At 45.1% G+C, this 9232-nt stretch overlaps 1 protein-coding gene across 1 annotated transcript in view; it reads left to right on the top strand.

Moving 5' to 3' along the window:
• Positions 1–460: 460 nt before the first annotated feature.
• The window catches only part of CCDC63 (coiled-coil domain containing 63), a 67194-nt gene continuing 58422 nt past the window's right edge, over positions 461–9232 (top strand). The window contains exon 1 of the mRNA XM_020889996.2: positions 461–1004. The gene's annotated coding sequence lies outside the window, so the exon portion shown is untranslated. The remainder of the gene's footprint in view (positions 1005–9232) is intronic.

Raw genomic sequence — 9232 nt, 5'->3', positions numbered from 1 at the left:
ATGATACATAGTGAAGACCTTGTTTCTGACATGATTTTGTTCCCCTTCTTACTAGCAGTGTGACCTTGGACAAGGCCCTTCATTTTTCGGAGCTTCCATTTACATTTGACATTAGAAACATGAAGGTATTAAACTTTCCTGAGTTCTTAATATAGGAAAACATAACTATTTTGGGGCAGGAAGTGGGCAGAGCTGATTAAGACTCTACTGCTGCTCTCAAGGAGATTATAATCTCTAGGAGGAATAGCAAATGTGGTTTTTTTCTTGACAATGCTTGAATCAGCTGGTAGTGGCTGCCTGCCTGGACTGCGGGCATCCTGGATCTGCAGGGAAAGAGTTCCAGGATTGACTAGTGATGTCTGCTGCAGGATCTAATGTGAGGAACTCATTATTTGCTGTTTGGAGTCAGAGAGCCAAAGGTGGAGTTTGGAATGGCCTTTGAGATTCCAGAGGTGGACTACTAAGAACAAAGTGAGGGTCTGCACGAAACTCTGCTGGGGTTGGGGAAGGAGAAATGGGAGACAACCATTTGCACTTCAGAGAAACTTCTGTTGGAGATGGTAGAGGTGCCCAGAGGGGAAAGAGGTGGACTGTGACTCTGAACAAGGTGTGTGGTGTAGCTTCCCACGCTGGAGGTCTTAGGAGGACTTAAAGAGGGTGCAGGCTCTGGATGAAAAGAAATCTGAATTCAAATTCTGACTCAGTCACTTATTTAATGTGTGACTTAGGACACATTGTTTATCCTCTCTGAACCTTGGTTTCCTCTTCTGTGACATGGAAGATTATTGGGTGGATTGCTGAGTGCTTGTTCTTGCCATAGTGACCGCTGACAAGAATAATCCAGGGAGGTCATGTTGTCATTGCTGCTCCTTTCTGGGCTCCGGGGTTAGCGTTCACTCCATAGCCTGTGAAAACTGTCACCCTTTGGTGTGATAATGTGAGTGACTGCCTCTCCAAGCTGTGTCACCTGGCTGCCTGGATGAAGGAACAGAGGCCCAGAGAGGGTAAGTCGTTTGTCCAGATCACACAGCTAGTTCATGGCAGAGGTGGGATTTGAATTCAGGTCTGTCTGACTCCACAATCCAAGCCTGTAACCAGTGTGACCTCCTGCCCATGACCAATTTGCCAAATCTGGAAAACTGTTCAGCATGTATGATGGTTGCTGAAGTTGTGTAACTTCCTCACATGGATTTTCCTGCAGGGATCGATAGCAAATGAACTCATTTTCATGCCTTTGAAAATCCTGAGCACAGTGCCTGGTGCCCAGTGAAAGTAATTCTGAGCTTGAGGGCTGCTGGGAGATTGAATCCCACTCTGAAACTAAGTGTGAGAAGGGAAACCTTAGAGTGGCAGTAGAAGGTCTAGTGAGAAGGAAGCAGATGAGTCCTGGGGCCTGGGGAAACAGACCTGGGGATGAGAGCAGTGCTGAGCTCTCAAAAGGGCTACTGGTGTATCCATCTGCAGGGGCATCAATCAGTTAAGGTCTCTCAAGGGACACAGGGTAACTGATGAGCATTAATAAAGGGCTTGTAACAGCTGTGAGCAGGAGAAAGGGAACCAGCAGTGGGTGGGACCTGCAGGAGCAGGGAGCCTGGGGCCTGAGGGAATCTGGTGAGAGCTGTAGCTTTAAGGAGCCATGCTCTAGTAAGGAGATGCAGCCTGCATTCAGGCTGCCTGCATCCAGACAGCATGAGGGCAGCACCCCCCACCCCCACCCCCACCCCAACCTCACAGACAGAGGGGTCAAGGGATAAACCTGCAAAGGGAAACTGGGATGCCCTTACCACAAGGAGGCAGGAAAACTCGACAGACGTTCATCATGTGACCCTGACCAGGATGATTTCTGAATATTCTGTCAGCTCTCAAAGTCTTTAATTTGATGACCGTTGACTCAATCAGCTTTTATTTTCTGGGACATTGAATTACATGGAATCTGGTGGAGCTTTCAATGATGCAGGTTCAGGGCGGGTAGCTGGGGGGATTGAGGATGAGGGGTGAAGAGCTGCGTGTTTGTCTACAGCCCTCCATCAGCCAGCCTCCGTGTTCAAGCTGAAGAGTTTCCCAGAAGGTGAGGAACATACCATCCCCAAAGCCCCTGCTGTTATTAATCAGCAAATGTCTCAGGAGCAGGTGTGCATGAGTGAATTTTGGGGTCACGGCAGGTAATTGGGTCTGGCCAGGCTGTAGCAGGTGACCCGACTGTCCGCCTGATCCTGAGCCACTGGCTAAGAAGATTAATCTAAATCTAAATCTCTTGGAGGAGAGAACGTTTTTCGAGAAACCCTGGGACCCAGAAAATGAAAGCTGGACTTAGAGACCTCAGACTCTTTCCCTTGGATCATTTAGAAAAGCTGCCACTGTGGTTGAGACCCCCAGGGATGTGGGGCTGGAAAACAGAACTCAAAGGGGTCTGGGAGGAATGGAGATAGAAAACCAGGGAGATAGAAAATCCGGGGAGCTCATGCCCTTCTCCGGAGGGCAGTTAAGACCCAGTGCTAGTTGGTCACTGAATGGAGCCAGACTGGCTGGATTTGGATCCTGGCTCTGCCTCCCACTCACTGTGTGACGTTGGGGAAGTCACTTCCTCTCCCTGTGGCTCAGTTTCCTCATTGGTGAAATTAAACCATAATAAAAACTCACTTCTTAGAGATGTTCTGAATGAATGAACATTTGTAAATGCCTAGAACAGTGCCTGGTATGTAGTGAAAAGCACTATATATTAAATGTGTGCTAAATAGGTAAATTAGAATATAGGTTCTTAGTTGTCATGTCTTCCAATCTTTCAAGGGAACTAAGTCTGGAAATGCAAGTTTTAATAATCATATCAATGGCAAACACTCAGGCAGTTTAGAAACACCTTAAATGTTGACTTAATGTTGTAAGGTAGATATTATCACTATCTCCTTTTTACCAATGGGGAAACTGAGGGGTCACATGATTTGCCCTAAAGTTACATACTAGAAAATATTAGAATTGGAATGTAGGGTGACCAACTGTTCTTGTTTTAGTACTAGAAGGCCCATATCCCAGGAAACTCTTCCGTCTGGGAGAACCAGGACTGTTGATCATCCTAGCTTCAAACCTGGTCAGTCCTAGTTCCAATATTCTGCTCTTAGAACCCATACTCTATTTCCTTTTGCATGAATGCTCCTGGTTTTTAAATGCTGGCCACTGTGGGCCAAACAATTTGCAGTTGATAAAAGAATCTGATATCCCTTTGCATCACATTTCCTACTTGTTATAGAGAAATGCCTGTTTCTTCATCTGTAGAATGGAAAAAGAAAAATAGAGATCTCATAGGGTTGTGGTGAGAATTCCTTAAGTACAGATGAGTTCATGTACTTAAGGCACTTAGAACAATGCCTGGTATGATGAAAATGCTATATATATTTTTGCGTGTATTATTGTTGTTGTTAAACAGATTATCATCAAGATCCTCCTCAGACTTCTTGAGTCTGAATCTCCTGGCTTGAGGTCTGGGCATCTGTGGTTGTTGTTGCTGTTGTTTTTAATACCAAGTTCCTTAGGCAACCAGGTTTGGGAGTCAGGAATCCTGGGTCAAGTCTAAGGAGTACAAAAGTGCACTGTGTGACCTTGAAAAAGTTTCTTCACCTCCCTTTCCTTTGTAAAGAGCCAGGAGTTCTGTCTCTCTCCAAGGTTTAATGTTTAGAGGTTTAGAGGCTTCTCAGTTCAGTTCAGTTCAATTGCTCAGAAGTGTCCGACTCTGTGACCCCATGGACTTCAGCATGCCAGGCTTCCCTGTCCATCACCAACTCCCGAAGCCTACTCAAACTCGTGTCCATCTCATCGGTGATGCCATCCAACCATCTCATCCTCTGTCGTCCCCTTCTCCTCCTGCCCTCAATCTTTCCCAGCATCAGGGTCTTTTCCAGTGAGTCAGCTCTTTGCATCAGGTGGCCAAAGTATTGGAGTTTCAGCTTCAACAGCAGTCCTTCCAATGAACACCCAGGACTGATCTTCTTTAGGATTGACAGGTTTGATCTCCTTGCTGTCCAAGGGACTCTCAAGAGTCTTCTCCAACACCACAGTACAAAAGCATCAATTCTTCAGCACTCAGTTTTCTTCTTAATTTATTTTTTACTGAAGGATAATTGCTTTACAGAATTTTGCTGTTTTTCTGTCAAACCTCAACATGAATCGGCCATATGTATACATATATTCCCTCCCTTTTAAAGCTCCCTCCCATCTCCCTCCCCATCCCACCCCTCTTGGTTGATGCAGAGCCCCTGATTGAGTTTTCTGGGCCATGCAGCAAATTCCCCTTGGCTATCTGTTTTACATGTGGTGATGTAAGTTTCCATGTTACTCTTTCCATACATCTCACCCTCTCCTCCCCTCTCGCCATGTCCAGAAGTCTATTCTCTATGTCTGTTTCTCCATTGTTGCCCTGTAAGTAAATTCTTCAGTACCATTTTTCTAGATTCCATATATATGTGTTAGAATATGGTATTTATCTTTCTCTTTCTGACTCACTTCACTCTGTATAATAGGTTCTAGGTTCACCCACCTCATTAGAACTGACTCAAATGCGTTCCTTTTTATGGCTGGGTAATATTCCATTGTGTATATATACCACAACTTCTTTATCCATTCATCTGTCGATGAACATCTAGGTTTCTTCCATGTTCTAGCTGTTGTAAATAGTACTGCAGTGAACAATGTGCCTCTTTCAATTTTGGTTTCCTCAGGGAATATGCCTAGGAGTGGGATTGCTGGGTCATATGGTGGTTTTATTCCTAGTTTTTAAGGAATCTCCATAACGTCTTTCATAGTGGCTGTATCAATTTACATTCACACCAACAGTGCAAGAGTGTTCCTTTTCTCCACACCCTTTCCAGCATTTATTGTTTGTAGACTTTTTGATGAGGGGCATTCTGACCGGTGTGAGGTGATATCTTGTAGTTTTGATTTGCATTTCTCTAATAATGAGCAATGGTGAGCATCTTTTCATGTGTTTGTTAGCCATCTGTATGTCTTCTTTGGAGAAATGTCTGTTTAGGTTTTTTCCCCACTTTTTGATTGGGTTGTTTGTTTTTCTGGTATTGAGTTGTATGAGCTGCTTGTATATTTTGGAAATTAATCCTTTGTCAGTTGTTTCATTTGCTATTATTTTCTCCCATTCTGAGGGTTATCTTTTCACCTTGCTTATGGTTTCCTTTGCTGTGCAAAAGCTTTTAAGTTTAATTAGGTCCCACTTGTTTACTTTTGTTTTTATTTTCATAACTCTAGGAGGTGGGTCATAGAGGATCTTGCTTTGATTTATGTCATTGAGTGTTCTGCCTATGTTTTCCTCTTAAGAGTTTTATAGTTTCTGGTCTTACATTTAGGCCTTTAATCCATTTTGAGTTTATCTTTGTGTATGGTGTTAGGAAGTGTTCTAATTTCATTCTTTTACATGTAGCTTTCCAGTTTTCCCAGCACCATTTATTGAAAAGGCTGTCTTTGCCCCATTGTATATTCTTGCCTTTTTTGTCAAAAATAAGGTACCCATAGGTGCATGGGTTTATTTCTGGGCTTCCTGTCTTGTTCCTTTGGTCTATATTTCTGGTTTTGTGCCAGTACCATACTGTCTTGATGACTGTAGCTTTGTAGTATAACCTGAAGTCAGGAAGCTTGATTCCTCCAGCTCCATTCTTCTTTCTCAAGACTGCTTTGGCTATTTGGGGTCTTTTGTGTTTCCATATGAATTGTGAAATTTTTTGTTCTAGTTCTGTGAAAAATGCCATTGGTAATTTGATAGGGATTGCATTAAATCTGTAGATTGCATTTGGTAGTAGCTCAGCTTCCTTTATAGTCCAACTGTCACATCCATACGTGAATACTGGAAAAATCATAGCTTTGACTCGACAAACCTTTGTTGGTAAAATGATGTCTCTGCTTTTTAATATGCTGTCTAGATTGGTCATAGCTTTTCTTCCACGGAGCAAGCATCTTTTGATTTCATCGCTGCAGTCACCATCTGCAGTGATTTTGGAGCCCAAGAAAATAAAGTCTGTCACTGTTTCCATTGTTTCCCCATCTATTTGCCATGAAGTGATGGGACTGGATGCCATGATCTTCGTTTTTTGAATGTTGAGTTTTAAGTCAATTTTTTCACTCTCCTCTTTCACTTTCATCAAGAGGCTCTTTAGTTCTTCACTTTCTGCCATAAGGATGATGTCATCTGCGTATCTGAGGTTATTGATATTTCTCCCAGCAATCTCGATTCCAGCTTGTGCTTCCTCCAGTCTGGCATTTCACATGATGTTCTCTGCATATAAGTTAAATAAGCTGGATGATAATATACAGCCTGGAGGTTTCTAGAACCTCTTAGTAAGGGAAGACATTTGATATGAGGCAGGTGAGGAGGTAAAGAAGAAGAAGGGAAGCCCCCACATTGCACTTGGAGGGAATTTAGGCTTCAGGCTTGGGGGCTTGGCTACAGGATAATCAGGAGGGACTAGGCTCTGCTGAGTAACAAAGAGCCCCATGAACTCTGTGACTTAAAACAAGTGTTTATTTCTCACTCTCACTCCACATGTTAGTTATTAAGCAGCTGTCTCTCAGCTCCAAATTTCCCCTCCCATACTTTGCTTTGTGATGCTGGGGTTGAGACCAGCCACCTTCCTTCCTTGTCAGCTGCTCCTGGTAGGTTCTGCCAATAGGGGGCAGGCTGGAGGAAAGAGAAGTGACTTGCTCCTTCCTTCTATTGTCTGTTCAGGTCAAGGTCACCCAAGCAACACTTCTGCATCCTGGCAGTGGCTAGTGGTTCCAGTCTCTGGTTTTATACACATACCTCTAGAACCAGCCTCCTTATGTCTCCACAAGTGTCAGGCACTCCCTACTCGGAGGTCTGAGTTACAGCCTCGAGGGGGCCTCTCCTCCAAGGCTCTGGGTTCTGACACTCCAATCTCTACCCTTTGTCCGCCAGCACTGGGGAGAGTGTCTGCTTCCTGCAGTCAGCATCTCTGTGTTGTCTAGTGTGCTCCTTCGCTTTTTTTTTTGTCCTTCAGCATCCATTCTAATTCTGTTAAAATGACTGCTATGGTTTCTGTTTTTCTGTGGTCAGCCACCCTGACCACACACTCCATGCCTACTCTGAGACCCAGAGTAAGGGAGCAGCCCACCTGGAAGTTGTCAGGTGTTGTGGGAGAGGGGAGAGAGCCTGGTAGACCACACACCAGTTCTTAAAGCTTCGGCCCAGAAGTAATGCATCACTTCTGTCCAGATTTCATAGGCCAGAGTAAGTTGCATGACCACATCTGAGTTCAACACGGGATGGGCAGTGAATATTTATGGCCAATAGTACAATCTACTGGTGTGTCCTTGGAAAGACCCAGAAACTATATTCAGCTCTCCTTTCCCACAGTCAACCCTTATTAGGTCCTTAACTAGATTTTCTTTAATAATAATATCTAGCAAATTATTGTGCATTTACTATGTGCTAACCTAAGGCATGCTTTTCAGAGAGTCCATGGGTAGGTATAGTTATTACTCCTGTTTCTCAGAAGAGAAACTGAGGCTCAGAGCGGGGACGGGACTTGCCTCACGTTATAGAGCTGTAAGAGGCAAAGTTGAGATTTGCACTTGATCCTGTCAGATTGAAGCCCAAATTTATCACCCATGTACCCTGTGGGGTGGCCTTTCTTGCTCCTGTTCCAGAAACTCAAGGTGGGGCAGATAAGGAAAAGCAGGTATTTAAACTGGCTCAGCTGCTTTTACTGGGAGACCCTGCCTCCCACTCAAGGTTGCAGGCTCTCTTGAGGGCAGCCCAGTTCTGGAGCTCAGCAATCTGGGAAAAAACCCCAGATTCTGCCCCAGGAGCCCACTTCTCTGGCCAGTCCTACTGCTGACTTTGGCATTTGGTTTTCACCTTCTAGTTGCCTCGCCCTGCACCCCAGTCAGCCCCAGGCTGGCTCAGGATCTGCCCAGAGAGCATTCTCAGGAGGAAGACAATGCCCAGGGTCTGGGAGCCCATGACCCTGAGCTCATTCAGGGATGTGTCACCCTTGACATTAAGGGGACACTGGGCTGTGCTTGGAGCAAACCACTTGAGTCTTGTCCCAGTAGACATCGATTTCCCTAATTAGAATATAAGCCCTATTTAGAGTGCTGAACTGTGTCTTTTGTATCTTCTGTACAATATTATTGCAGTCAGCTGGCAGATCAACCAGGCTGGCAGATCCAAGAAAGCTTCACTCATGTCTAGGGCCTTGATGCTCTTCCGTGTGACCTCTGCATGTGGCTAGCTTGGGCTTCCTCACAGCATGGTGGTCTCTGAGTGACCAAGTGTCTTTCACACCTTCCGGGGTAAAAGTGGAGGCTGCTAGGCCTTCTTAAGGCCTATCCCTAGAACTGGCACAGTATCACTCTGTGGCATTCTATGGATCAAATCAAGTCACAAACTCAACTCCCATTCAAGGGGAGCTGTTATCCCATTAAAAGTAAGAAAAGGAAGGAAGGAGGACTTCCCTAGTGGTCCACTAGTTAGGAATCCACCTGCCTATGCAAGGGACAAGAGTTCGATCCCTGGTCCGGGATGATTCCACATGCATGCCTTGGGGCAACTAAGTTGTGTACCCCAACTACTAAGCACCGTAAATAGAGAGTAGCTTCTACTCACTGCAACTAGCGAAAGCCAACGAAGACCCAGCACAGCCAAAAGTAAATAAATAAAAATTTGCTAAAAAAAGTAGAAATGGAAGGAAGGAGAAAGAATAGATATAGGGGAAGGAAACGTCAGTGTCTCCCACAGTGAAGCTTCAGTTTCCCCATGAAGATGAGACCAGACAGAGACGATCTTTCCTTAGAGCAGTTGAGTGACATGGTGGGTGTGTATACTGCTGGGGCACCAGCGTAATGTAGTGGCATCCCGTGTTCTCTTTCCCTCTCTGTCTCTCTTCTAGCTCAGCATGCTTCCTACCTGTTCAGTGCCTCGCCCACAGGGGTGGGACCATGGCAGGGAGAGGATGAGAGCACATATGGGAAGCAGGGAGAGCCCAGTTATTCACTTTTGCTAAAAGATAGAAAGGTTTGGCACAGCTCCTGGTGCCAAATTGAAATTAATGCTGGCTTCACTCCTGGGCTGGTTCCCATCCTCTCTGGAGGGCAAAGTTTCTGCAGCATTGAATCCAGGAAGGTCACTTGCTTGTCACAGGGGATGGGCGCGGGGGGCTGCAACAGAGTCCTGCAACGAAACTGAAACCAGTTCAGATGCTCAAGGGACTTTAAA

Source organism: Odocoileus virginianus, chromosome 12 (assembly GCF_023699985.2).
Source record: "Odocoileus virginianus isolate 20LAN1187 ecotype Illinois chromosome 12, Ovbor_1.2, whole genome shotgun sequence".
NCBI lineage: Eukaryota > Metazoa > Chordata > Mammalia > Artiodactyla > Cervidae > Odocoileus > Odocoileus virginianus.
This window is presented reverse-complemented; position numbering and strand designations above follow the sequence as displayed.